The sequence below is a fragment of the Neomonachus schauinslandi genome, chromosome 12 (genome assembly GCF_002201575.2).
Source record: "Neomonachus schauinslandi chromosome 12, ASM220157v2, whole genome shotgun sequence".
Lineage (NCBI taxonomy): Eukaryota > Metazoa > Chordata > Mammalia > Carnivora > Phocidae > Neomonachus > Neomonachus schauinslandi.
The window spans coordinates 61,739,197-61,753,550 of record NC_058414.1 but is presented as its reverse complement, the minus strand read 5'-3'; positions in this window follow the sequence as shown (position 1 = coordinate 61,753,550).

The following is a 14,354-nucleotide window of genomic DNA, read 5'->3' as shown; positions in this document are numbered from 1 at the left end:
TTTTCTATTTCATCCTGGTTCAGTTTTGGTAGTTGATACATCTCTAGGAATGCATCCATTTCTTCCAGATTATCTAATTTGCTGGCATAGAGTTGCTCATAATATGTTCTTATAATTGTTTGTATTTCTTTGGTGTTGGTTGTGATCTCTCCTCTCTCCTTCATGATTTTATTGATTTAGGTCATTTCTCTTTTCTTTTTGATAAGCCTGGCCAGGGGTTTATCAATCGTGTTAATTCTTTCAAAGAACCAGCTGCTAGTCTCATTGATCTGTTCTGCTGTTCTTTTGGTTTCTATTTCATTGATTTCTGCTCGGATCTTTATTATTTCTCTTCTCCTGCTGGGTTTAGGCTTTATTTGCTGTTCTTTTTCCAACTCCTTGAGGTGTAAGTTTAGGTTGTGTATTTGAGACCTTTCTTGTTTCTTGAGAAAGGCTTGTATTGGTATATACTTTCCTCTTAGGACTGCCTTTGCTGCATCCCAAATATTTTGAACAGTTGTGTTTTCATTTTCATTTGTTTTCATGAATTTTTAAAATTCTTCTTTAATTTCCTGGTTGACCCATTCATTCTTTAGTAGGATGCTCTCTAGCCTCCATGTATTTGAGTTCTTTCCGAATTTCCTCTTGTGATTGAGTTCTAGTTTCAAAGCATTGTGGTCCAAAAATATGCAGGGAATGATCCCAATCTTTTGGTACCAGTTGAGACCTGATTTGTGACCTAAGATGTGATCTATTCTGGAGAATGTTCCATGGGCACTAGAAAAGAATGTGTATTCTGTTGCTTTGGGTGTGGAATGTTCTAAATATATCTGTGAAGTCCATTTGGTCCAATGTGTCATTTAAAGTCTTTATTTCCTTGTTGATCTTTTGCTTAGATGATCTATCTATTTCAGTGAGGGGGGTGTTAAAGTCCTCTACTATTATTGTATTGTTGTCGATGTGTTTCTTTGCTTTTGTTATTAATTGGCTTATATAATTGGCTGCTCCCATGTTAGGGGCATAGATATTTGCAATTGTTAGATCTTCTTGTTGGATAGACCCTTTAAGTAGGATATAGTGTCCTTCCTCATCTCTTATTATAGTCTTTGGTTTAAAATCTAATTTGTCTGATATAAAGATTGCCACCCCAGCTTTCTTTTGGTGTCCATTAGCATGGTAAATGGTTTTCCACCCCTCACTTTCAATCTGGAATTGTCTTTGGGTCTAAAATGAGTCTCTTGCAGACAGCATATCGATGGGTCTTGTTTTTTTATCCAATCTGATACCCTGTGTCTTTTGCTTGAGGCATTTAGCCCATTTACATTCAGGGTAACTATTGAAAGATACAAATTTAGTGGCATTGTGTTGCCTGTAAGGTGACTGTTACTGTATATTGTCTGTGTTCCTTTCTGGTCTATGTTACTTTTAGGTTCTCTCTTTGCTTAGAGGACCCCTTTCAATATTTCTTGTAGGGCTGGTTTTGTGTTTGCAAATTCTTTTAGTTTTTGTTTGTCCTGGAAGCTTTTGATCTCTTCTTCTATTTTCAATGACAGCCTAGCTAGATATAGTATTCTTGACTGCATATTTTTCTCTTTAGTGCTCTAAATATATCATGCCAGTCCTTTCTGGCCTGCCAGGTCTCTGTGGATAGGTCTGTTGCCAATCTAATATTTCTACCATTGTAGGTCACAGACCTCTTGCCCTGAGCTGCTTTCAGGATCTTCTTTTTATCTCTGAGACTTGTAAGTTTTACTATTAGATGTTGGGGTGTTGACCTATTTTTATTGATTTTGAGGGGGGTTCTCTGTGCCTCCTGGATTTTGATGCCTGTTTCCTTCCCCAAATTAGGGAAGTTCTCTGCTATAATTTGCTCCAATATACCTTCTGCCCCTCTTTCTCTTCTTCTTCTGGGATCCCAATTATTCTAATATTGTTTCATCTTATGGTATCACTTACCTCTCGAATTCTGCCCTTGTGATCCAGTAGTTGTTTATCTCTCTTTTTCTCAGCTTCTTTATTTTCCATGATTTGGCCTTCTATATCACTAATTCTCTTTTCTGCCTCATTTATCCTAGCAGTTAGAGCCTCCATTTTTGATTGTACCTCATTAATAGCCTTTTTGATTTCGACGTCGTTAGATTTTAGTTCTTTTATTTCTCCAGAAAGGGTTTCTCTAGTACCTTCCATGCTTTTTACAAGCCCAGCTAGTATCTTTATAATCGTCATTCTGAACTCTAGTTCCGACATCTTACTAATGTCCGTATTGATTATGTCCCTGGCAGTCAGTGCTGCCTCTTGTTCTTTTTTTTTTGAGGTGAGTTTTTCCGTCTTGTCATTTTCTCCAGAGAAGAGCAGATGAATGAGAGAACAAAATGCTAACAGGGTAACAACAACTCCAGAAAAGTATACACTGAACAAATCAGAAGAGACCTGAAACTGGGGGAAAAGAAAGGGAAAGAAAGAAAAAAAGAAAAAAAAAAAAAGAATATGATCAACTATGATCAGGCTGGTGAATAGATCAGTGCCACAGACTAGATTTTGGGCACATTTTGGTCTGTTAGAAGAAACTGCCTCCCAAAATTTTAAAGAAAGAAAAACTTATATATGTACAAAAATAAGGGTAAATATGATGAAGGGATGGAATATGACTGTAAAGATGAAAATTATAAAAGATTTTATAAAAGGAATTAATAAGATAAGAAGTTGGTTGAAAAAAGAAAGAAGAGAAATTAAAAAAACAAAAGGGAGAGGGGCGCCTGGGTGGCTCAGTCGGTTGAGCGACTGCCTTCGGCTCGGGTCATGATCCCAGGGTCCTGGGATCGAGTCCCACATCGGGCTCCCAGCTCTGTGGGGAGCCTGCTTCTCCCTCTCCCACTCCCCCTGCTTGTGTTCCCTCTCTCGCTGTGTCTCTCTCTGTCAAATAAATAAATAAAATCTTTAAAAAAAAAAAAAAGTGTAAAAAAAAAAACAACAAAAGGGAGAGAATGTGATCTGGCAGGAGACTAGAACAAAGCCATACACTAGAGATTTAGGGTATATTTTGGTCCGTTAGAAGAAACTGTATCCCAAAATTTTAAAGAGAGAACAACTTATATATATACCAAAAATAAGGTTAACTATAATGAAGGGATAGAATATGACTCTAAAAATGAAAAATAAAAAATCCCTTTTAAAAAAGGGATCAATAAGATGTTGGTTGAAGAAGGGAAAAAGAAAAATTAAAAAAAACAGAAAAAGAGAAAAAAGAAAATAAAAATTAACTTTGAAAGACTAAAGAATCAGGGGGAAAAAAGCCATGAATTCTATGTACTGTATTCCCCTAGCGCTGGAGTTCTGCCATTCTCATTGATCATAAACTTGGTCTTGGCTGGCTGTTCTCGCTGATCTTCTGGGGGAGGGGCCTGTTGCCATGGTTCCCAAACGTCTTTGCTGGAGATGGAATTGCCCCGCCCTTGCTCGGTCTGGGCTAAGTAATCTGCTCGGGTTTGCTCTCGGGAGCTTTTGTTCCCTGCAAGCTTTCCGTACAGCTTTGGAGGACGAGAGTGAAAATAGCAGCCTCCCAATTTCCGCCCCAGAGGAGCCACGAACTCGGGCCCCGCTCCTCAGTGAGACCCAGAGAAAAGCCGTCAGTCACTCCCGTCTCCCCGGTCTCCAGCCGCACTCCGTGCTCACCCGGCCTGTGACCGCGTGTTTCTATCTCTGGCACCCGATCCCGGGTGGAGTCTCCAAAGCCAGCAGATCCCTGCCGAGCACTCCCGCGCCTCTCCTCCCGGGGGAGGAAGGGAAGTCTCCCCGGATCTGCCGCTTGTTGGGTCCCTGCTGGAGGAGCAGGGGCCCGACTGTGCCGGGGATCACGGTTTATGGCAACCCCGAGCTGAGAGCCCGCGCCTGGGCTCCGCCTCTGCAGCCGGCTTCCCTGCTCCGATACCTGGGAGCTCTGCCACACTCAGGCACCCCTGGTCTTTCTGTGACCCCAAGGGTCCTGAGACCACACTGTCCCGGAGGGTTCCACCCCCCCGCTTAGCCACCGGAGCGACGACCCTCAGCGGAGCCGACTTCTAAAAGTTCCGATTTTGTGCTCCGCGGCTCTATCACTTGCCAGAAGCCTCGACGGAGGCCCCTCCCCCGCCATCTATCCTCCCGAATATCACCTTGGATTCACTTCTCCGCACATCCTACCTTCCAGAAAGTGGTCGCTTTTCTGTTCAGAGAGCTGTTGCTATTCTTTTCTTCGATCTCCTGTTGAGTTTGTAGGTGTTCAGAATGGTTTGATACCTATCTAGCTGAATTCCTGGGACCAGACGAAATTTAGGTCTCCTACTCCTCCACCATCTTTCGAATGCATACTTGTTTTATATTTGCATAATATTTCCATTCAAATAATTCCTTCTAGATCAAAGAGACAGCCTGCTCTAAAGGTAAATTCTATTCTCTATTTCCAAAGGTAGGAAGTGTTTATAAATTTATAAATGGTAGGTGTTTTTCAAAAAAACTTCATAAGTTTGTATGTTTCAGTTTCCCCCACGCTCCCTGTTACAACAACAATAACAATAGGATTCTTATATTGCCAGGCATGACCCTAACAACCCAAAGATGATGCCCATTTTAGAAATGGAAAAACTGGCCCAGAAAGGTAGATCCCATAGTTCTGATTGAGTTCAAACACAAACAAATGAGGACAATTGCTTGCCAATTGGCTGTCATCAATGGCAGAAGCAAGGGGTAGCTTGAGTAGACTTTAGGTCCTACTTGGGCTTTACCAGCCTTTGGAATCCCACCCCAAATAAATGTATCATCTATAAACTCACACAAAAAGCATGCTTGTGGGGGTGCCTGGCTGGCTCAGTCAGAAGAGCATGCAACTCTTGAACTTGGGGTCATTGGCTAGAGCCCCACGTTGGGCATAGAGATTACTTAATAAATAAATAAATAAATAAATAAATAAATAAATAAACTTCTTTAAAAAAAAAAAAGCATGCTTGTGATGTAAATGCAGCTTCAGGACAGGTCCTCTTCCAACCAAACTGCCACTGGAGGCCAACACCCTCTGTGTCAGTTAGCAATAATGCAGGCGGGCATAGCAGAAACTGAGAATTTGAAACACAGATTTCACAATAACAGTTTTAGAAAATGAGAGGCACCGCCTCGTTCCCCCAAGGCTTATAAGTCAATGGTTGAGGTGTGTGCAAATGCCATCTCAATTCCGAACGCATTCACTGTCAGGCTCCCCGCCAGTCCTCTGTGCTGGCCAGTGGTGATGAGGCAAATGTTCCATGTCTCAGAGCAGACAGTTCAGCAGAGTCTTGAGAGAGAGAGACCAGTGCAAGAAGGGAAGGGGCTCCTCATTATTGTCCAGGTTCAAATCCCAGCCACTATTGCTTGGAAGCTAACACAGTTTTGTGTGGTTGTACTATGGACTTTAGTCTTTACTCCTCATGAAAGGGATATTCTAAGTTACCCAGGTAGGAAAATTCAACTCCTGAAAGTGGCTGTACTGGGCTTTAGTCTCGACTCAGTTACCAAGGCAAATTGCATCATCTCTTTGAACCTCCATTCTCTTAGCCGTCACATCCAAGGGTAGACCAGTGTGTCTCAAACATGGGCGTGCATCACAGTCACTTGGAGGGTTATGAAAACAGATTGTTGGGCTCCCCTCCAGGTCTGGGTGGGGTCCTAGAATGTGCCTTTCTAACAAGGTGGTGCCGATGCTGCTGGTCCAGGGGCCACGCTTAGAGAATTACTGGACCAGATGATGTTGAATATTCCATGGAACTCTGAAATATTTTGCTGTGCTAATTGGAGCAGGTCAGTGATCTCATCTGGCCTCAGTTTCTTCATCTTTGAAATAGGGATAAAGGTGCCCACTTCCCAGGATTGGTGGGAGGGTTTAAAGGAAGTAATAAAAGCAAAAGACAAGCACAGTATCTGGCATCCAGAATATGCTCTGGAGGTGCTAATCTCTTTCTACCCAGATCTCACTGGAAACCTTCTATGCCTTTGAGCATATACACATAGCATAAATAGGATCAGAGACACCATGGGCCCTGAAAGTTAGCTAAGCTTCTGGCATGAAAAATCTGCTTTTAAGACCTGAGACTTTTGAAAAGAAGAAGGTGGGAACCATAACTTAAAAAAAAAAAGCTTCATTATCCAGAAAGTGGACACTCCTGGGAATTATCCCCCCAGATGCCTGTTTTCCTTCTTCCTCATGACCTGTCTCTTTGAGCTTGTTGTTTTGCTCAGGTTTTTCTTAAAAGAGATGAGAGAGAAAACTGAACCTGGAGCTTGAGGAAGACAGACAAGCCCCACCAGTCTGATTAGTGACAGGACTCCGAGGGCCCAGAGAACAGGAAAGAGTTGGCTGCCAGCCGCCTTTTCTCTCCCCAGCCTCTGGTGTGCATGTTTGCAAAGGTGAGACCCAGTCCAGGTTGCACTGGGAGGCAAAGAAACCAATGTTTATTGAATATCTGCTATGGCCAGGAACTGGACATTCATTTGCTCATTTAATCTCTCCAAACCAGGGCAAGATGAGTATTGCAATCCCAGTTGTACAGGTCAGGAAACTGAGGTTCAGAGAGATCAAACAGCCACTCAGCAGGTGGCAGAGCTAGGAATTTCAGCCCAGTCCACCTGGCTCCAAAGCTATGACTTCTCTACATTGGCTTCTGTGTTCCTCACTGGTGAATAAGACAGTGTGATTGGTTCTACTAATTTGGATGTGGTGGTTGGGGTATATAGTTTGATGCTTCTCCTGTGAGACCTACCCTGTTCTTTTGCACTAAATCCTTTTTCTAGTCCAGATTTATGTTTTTAATCCACCCATGCTTTTGGATAGGACCCCTTTAAAGGCAGTGCTTCTCAAACTTTATGAATGAATTCCTTCAGGGATCCTATTAAATGCAGATCTGGATTCAGTAGGTCTGGTTTGCGGCCTGGGAATCTGCACTTCAAACTCTCAAGTGATGTGAGGGTCCGAGGACCACCCTCTGAGTAGAAGGGCCTGGGCTTCGGAATGCCACAGATAGGAGTTTGCAAATGCTCTTCTGACCCATGTGATTTGAGTCTCAGTTTCCTCGTTTTACAAATGGAAACTGAATTAACAACACAGGCCTTGGGGACTGTTGCTAGGATTAAGAGGGCTAATGAATGTGACAGCCATTAATTCCTTCTCTCCCAGTTTTCAAAACCCTGTTTAGCAGTGGATTGATCCTCCAAACCTTGACCCCTTCTTATGTGACTGGGTTGTGCAATGAACCCCAGGCTGGGAACAGGAGCCCTGTGGGTGCTTTCTGAGCAAGGCTGTCCCGGCCTGACCTCCTTAGATGCTAGTGGAAATTCTGAAGCCATCCAGTGCATGGGCCATCTCGGTTGCTTCCCTTGAGCCATGTGACTTCTCAACATGGGTTGAGTTACCAAGTTCTGATAATTTTGCATTTGGAAGAATAGCATGTTTGGTCCCCAGAGAATCACTGGGGGTTTGATGAGCTTCTCTTCCCACTTAGAACGGACTTATTTGGGCTTTGGCAAAAGTGTTTCTGATTCTATACATAGCTTACTAAGAATATGTTGTAGAGAGTAGAACTGCATTGAGCCAACGCCCTCAGCTATGGATGAGATTAAGGCCTTGTCAGATTCCATTTAACGGATTGTGTTTTCCATGCAGAATTAAATCATTGAACTCATCCTCATTTTGGTTTTTGGCAGTCATTTTTCCACTAGGGGCTACTGCCAAGAAGCCAGTTTTTGACTTGATTACTTTCAGGAAATGTGCAATCTGGCTGATGATATGGCGTGGCGTGGGGTGGCGGCTCCTGCAGCTTCGGACCCCACCCCAGGATGAGTCATGGGTTAAAATTCCCAGTTAGCTCATGGGAAGTCTGGTCACACATCTTTCTCTATCACCGTATGTTGGTCACCCACTTGGACTTTTGGGGATACCTACTTCCCTGACTTAGTGCTGCCTCCCTGGAGTTGACATTTTTCCCTTCTGGTCTTTGCTAATCCCATTGTAGAGTCTTCTTCAAGTTTGTTAAGGGGAAAAATAAAAGAATGAATTCGGAGGGCTTTTCTTTTTTCTTTCTTTTTCTTTCTTTTTTTTTTTTTAACTCAGAGGAGTTTCTATTGTAAAGTTGGCTTCCCATTAGGGAAATATTTAGGCTTCTTTTTTGTAAGTAAGTTTTTATGGACAGATTTTTTTTAGTGTTGGAAATTGACAAAGCATGGAGCGTGCAGACACTATTCCTCTTGCATTCTTCCTGGTCCATCCATGGTATTTTGGGAAAGAGGGGACCTATCTTTGTGGTGGCCTTGTGGATGCACCTTTCACATCTCCAACCAAGGGAGTGTACTTGGCCCAAGGCCCTAGCTTCTGTGTGAGAAAATTTGTTTTGGTGAGGGCTGAGGCTGTATTTCCCAAGGGTACTTTTAGCCAGTGACTGAGAGTATCAGATATGCTAAGACTGGCCATTCCTGGGAGACATGGGACTTCTCTAATGGTGACATTGGCTTGAGGACTCCATGATGGCCTTGCTGAACTTTCTTTGGAACTGTACTGTGGTCTAAGATATTTCCATTCAACCTTCCTTCCTTCTCTCCTTCACTGGGAGTCAGACCTGCATCCCAAGTCTCCTAGCCTCTCTGGCTTCTTCATTTTCTCTTACAGATGTTCCCCCTGATATATTTCTTGCAGGTCTAATCCTGCCTTGCTATCTGCTTCTCAGAAACCTGGGCTAACAAGGTCCCCTGTCTTGCTGTGATCCTCTGCTGGCTTATCACTGCCAGCTCTGTGCTGTGGGCACAGATCTGAGGCTACTGGCCTAGAAATCCTGGTTCAGTCTCTGTTTGATTTTACATTTTGTAGTTGATGTTATGCCTTCCCCATGGGCTCTAGTGCTGGGATACATATGGGGCAGGCCACAATTTTCTTTATTTCTTTAGTATCTTATATTTTTATTTCCTATAAGAGACTTTATGAAACATCTGGATTAACTAAAGAAACTATAATATAAAGAGAGGGGAGAATTTTAAACCATATCCAAAATACATCTGTTTCTGTTGTCCAAGGGAAGTGCTCAAAAATGTTGAACATCATACAGATGATTTGTTTATGGATACACTCCAGTTTCCAGCCAGTGGACTTGTCTCCAGGGCTGAGTTTCCCTAGAGAGTGCATCCTTCTTCAGACCAGACCAGACCATCACATTCTTACTGGACTATTGGGGAATCCAGGTTTCCAAGCACAGAAATGGACCTCATCTGAGGTCTCCTCAGCACCTCAGTGTACACCCCTCAGAATAACTCCTAGAAGCACATTGTACAAAGCGTAAGAGATTCATCCTTAAATAACCCCACAGGGAGGATCACCAGGGGGGTGGGGGCTGGGATAGTCTTGGAGCCTCTATCTAAATCTCCCTGCCAGTGTGATGTGTGGATCAACCTCCTATGCTTCCTGATTAGCAACAGGAACTTCTACCCTAGGCCACACAGAGACCTGAAGTGTGCAGGGAATCCCCGAAGTTCTGTCTTGAATGAAGGAGGCCTCCCCACCCCCAACCCTCCTCTGGCCGTGCTTTGAGATCCATTGAGTTCTGGTTGTGATTCAATATAGTTTTGATCAGTTGGTCCAGCCTCAGCCCTTGGCTACTTTGGCCCCATGTCAGTCTCACTGGTCAACTCTCCAATCATAGTCCCAGGTTATCTCTGAGGTTTGGCCTCAGAAGCTCATGGGAACATCTGGAGCCTGGCCAAACCTCACAGAACCTAAGAGACAACTTGGGAAAGCTAAAGCCTAACCTACTACTACCTAATGTTACTGGCCACTGAGTGTACTTGGATGTGGACCCTCTGGTTTGTGGGAGAATGTCTTTCTAGAGTGAGAAGAGGACATACGGGTCTCACCCCTACCTCACTTCTGCCCCGGTTTCCCTTCTCTCTATAATCCCCTGAGCCAGAAAAGCTGGACCCTGGCTTTCCACTTCTCCAACTTTATATCCTCCTCCTCCTCCCCAGTACCAGGTCTTAGGCTAAGGCTTAATGGTAGATGAGATAGAGGGACAGATTGGCCTACTGATATGGGACCCTACACTGGGAAATATCTCAAAAGCACCATATGTTATTCCTTATAAGCTTTCTGTTATGAATGACTTTACCACATTTTTTTTGCAGTAAAATTAAAGTACCTGAATAAAAATAAAGCAAAGCCCTTTAAAACTGTATCCAGTGATAATGCAAATAAGCTGTCCCTTGATTGTGGATTTGTCCCTCTCCTCTGCAGTGGGGGCTCTGGTTATATTATTATCTCATAATAATGTGACCCTGTGTTTTACTCTATAGAAATGTTTGTTCCCACTTACAGCATTAGGGCAGGGGTTTGGCCCTTGCTAGCAGGGAAGGAGGCGTTTCCTTCTTACTAGGAACCTTCTAATACCAGATGCTATCTTCCCATTCAAGTGATCACTCTGCAGTCATATCCTGTGCCATGCAGTGGAGCCACATGGGGTGAGCTGGACCAGATGCAGGTCCCCTGGACTGCGCATCAGTTGATGAATATGATGAATGGCACTTGGTGTAACCATGAAACAGACCTTGGATCATGGTGGACATAAAAAGAAGCAAAAGGAACAGAGAGAGCCAAGGTCAGGAGGCAGGAAGACAGGTTGAAGGAACTGCTGGATTTGTGTGAAAGGCATGTGAAAGGGAGGCAGTATTGGAAAGGTAAAGTAGGAACCAAATATGGAAGGTTTACTATGGGAGTGAGGTTCAGTTTTATTCCACAGGCAAAGATCTTTGGAGTCTTGTAAAATCTTTGGGGAAACAGAAAGAAGACTGCATTTTCCTTTAAGTTACAGAAGTAGGAATTATATTTCCATGCCTCAGTTCCCTACATACAGAGCATCAAAACAATGGTTTCTGGCCTTCGGCAGAGGTGGAATAATGGAGCTAGAGAGTAGCATGGGGTCTGAATACAGAAGGTGCCTGGAGGAAGTACATGAGCAATTTGGGGAAGAAACCTGTGAAAATATGTTTTTCCACATGGATTGGAACTGAGACCATTTTTTTATAACTTCTAAATGCAGTGGTAGCTAATGGTTATTGACTAGACAGCCCCATCACCATAACCTAGCTGCTCCCTATTTATTGATTACTGTTGAGTGCAGACAGAAGTGAATTGGCTACAATAAATTACCTCCAGACCCTGGGGGTCAGCTTAGTTGGGGAAGGATTGCTATTTGAACAAGAGCTGCAGACATGCTTGTCCTCATTTGGAAGAGGTGATAATTCTGGCTGCAGTGATGGGGCTCAAGTACTTGGAGCCAGGCACATTGCAAACTATCCAAGAGCATGACTTGAACACTGTGAAGTCAGAAACAGGAAGATGTGAATCAAATAATGGTCTTGGATTATGGGTCCCAAACTTTGATCTGTTCATCATTTTCATTCTTTGAAAATGGTCCAGATTTAGAATTAGAGAAGGGTATATGAAGGGGTTTGAATTATATTTATTAAATTATGTGTTTGACTGATTATTCTGTCTTCTGTGACTAGCCATGTCAGGGTTGAGTTTCCATGGTTGTTAAGTTTCCAAGGGTAGCAATGAGCAAAGCTATCCTGTCTAGCTCTAAGCCAACCCACAGGTCCCTATATTTAAGAAATGCCTTTGCATTTTTAAAAAACTATTTTGACAGTTTTTAAACCTCCAGAAAAGTTGCAAGACTAGTAAAATGAACAACTGTCTAACCTTTACTTAGAGTCACATTTGCTTACTTGCTGTGGAATACCTGTCCCATCTCATCTCATATCATAATCATTCTTTTTTTCTGAATTTCTTGACCCGAAGTTGTAGATGTCATGACCTGTCAGCTTCAACTTGAGTTTCTTTGGAATGAGACCATTTTCTTACATGGCCACAGTAGAATACTCAAACTCAGGAAGCTTAGCATTAATATAATACCATTACTACATAATACTATATTCAGCCCATATTCCAGTTTCACCAAATGTTCCCGTAATGTCTTTTATGGCAATCTTTCCTTCTGGCCCTGGACCCATTCTTGAAGCACACGTTACACTGAGTTGTCGCGTCTCATTTGTCTCCTTTAATTTGAAGCAGTTTCTGAGCCTTTCTTCATCTTCCATGACGTTAACATTTTGAAGCAAACTGGTCATATGTTTTGTTTTGCAGAGTGTTCCTCAGGGATCGTCTGATCGTTGCCTTGGGGTTTGATTCAGGTTGTTCATGTTGATGGGAACACTACGTAAGTGGTGCTGTGTCCTCAGAGCGGCATTAGCAGGGAAGAGTGCTGATTGTCCCTGTTACTGGTGATGTTAATCTTGAGCATTTGGTTAAGGTTGTTTCCCCCAGGGACGCCTGGGTGGCTCAGTTGGTGAAATGTCTGCCTTCGGCTCAGGTCATGATCCCAGCGTCCTGGGATCGAGTCCCGCATTGGGCTCCTTGCTCAGCGGGGAGCCTGCTTCTCCCTCTGCCTGTGCTCCTCCCCCTGCTTGTGCTCTTTCTCTCCCTCTCTCTGACAAATAAATAAAATCTTAAAAAAAAAAGGTTGTTTCCCCCAATTTTCCACTGTAAAGGTACCTTCCCCTGAGTAAATAATGTTACCTGTGGGGAGATACTTTGAAACTATGCAGGCAGCCTCTTTACTAACAAACATGTATGCAGTGGTTTTAGCACCACTTGATGATTCTTGCCTGAATGAACGGTAATTTCTAACTCTGTCGTCCCTTTTCCATCTATTCAGTGACATTTGACTGTGGACAGGACCTTTTCCTTCCCTTCCCTCTCTCCTTCCCTTTCTAGAGTTTAGTATTGTAACAGATTCTGGATTCTTCTTTCATCCAATGTTTTATAAGCCATGTGTCTTCATTGCTTCTAGAGCCCAGGGCTTTAATTATGAGAGAAAGGCCACAAAGGCCAAGCAGAGGGGTAGTATGAGTGGTCTTGCAGTCTCTCTCAAATGCATTAGCTCTGATGGGCGGAAATAAGCTTTACCTGGAACACGAAGATGTGTAGCAGCAAATCCAGGGTGTAAACCCCTGCCCTACTGATAGGGGCTCTTTGGGGTCCTCTGATCTGGTGGAAGGCAGTGACTTTCCCTGAACCTGGACCAAGAATTATGGGAAATTGCGGAGTGGAGAGAGTCATGTGGAGTGGGTTGGGAAAGGTGTTGCTTAGCCAGAGAAAGGAGTTTGAACGTATTATTTGGACTTTAAGCAGGGTCTCCAGTTCTTTCCTTCTCACCTCTTTTTGCCGTAATGCACCACTCTCTGTTTCCTGATCCTGCTGGCTGGTATCAGATGATTCTGCCAAACTACTGGTCCAAAGAGTGGCCTGTATCTTAACAGTGAGGTATAGTGGGAACATTTGAGCTCTGGGTTTAATCCAGCTTCACTCCTTGCCTGCTATGTGACCTTGAACATGCAGCTTAAACAGAGGCTCAATTTCTTCATCTGTTTAATGGGATTGGATATTCTTTTCCTCATGGGATACCTGTGAGGAGTCAAGGAAAGTTACGCATGTTGGGCAATGAGCACAGTTTCTGGCATCAGCAGCTGCTTGATAATTAGTAGATAACATGGTTCAGCATCAGCATCCTGTTTAATGCTCTCAGAAGGTGTATAGTTTGCTCTAGGCCCTGTGTGGTGTGAAGGAATTAACTTTATCTGACTTTAACAGCCATGTTCATGTGTCCTTTAGCACTGAGCTGCTGTTCTGACATCTAGGACCATTGAGGTACCCTCTGCCTCTCTTTCGTTTCTTGAATTGTGCATAATAATAATAGCTACCTTAGCATACAGATGGAGAAACAGGCATGAAGCACTTAACTAATCCAAGCTCATACCACCAGTGGGTATGTTTGGGATTCAAAGCCAGACAGTCTGGCTTCAGAACCCATATTTCATTTTATTATTTATTTATTTGAGAGAGAGCATGAGAGAGCGCACACGAGTGGGGGTGGGGGTGGGTGGGAGGGGCAGAGGGAGAGGGAGAAGCAGACTCCCCGATGAGCAGGGAGCCCGATACAGGGCTAGATCCCAGGACCCCGGGATCATAATCTCAGCTGAAGGTAGATGCTTAACTGACTGAGCCACCCAGGCGTCCCCAGATCCCACATAGGCCTTTCCTACTGGCTGTCACCAGCATCTCCTGCAGTCTCGCCAGAGCCCTTTCTCTCAAGGGACTGTGAACCATGGTGGTGTGCTCTGTGCACTTTGTGGACCTGGTCGAGGAAGGTGGTGTAGAACTGGGGCTTGGAATCAGACAAAACTGAATTTCTGTCCCAACTCTGTCACTTATCACCTCGGGAAATATACTCTGCTTCTCTTGCCCTCAGTTTTCCTTTCTGCAAAATGGAAATAGTAGT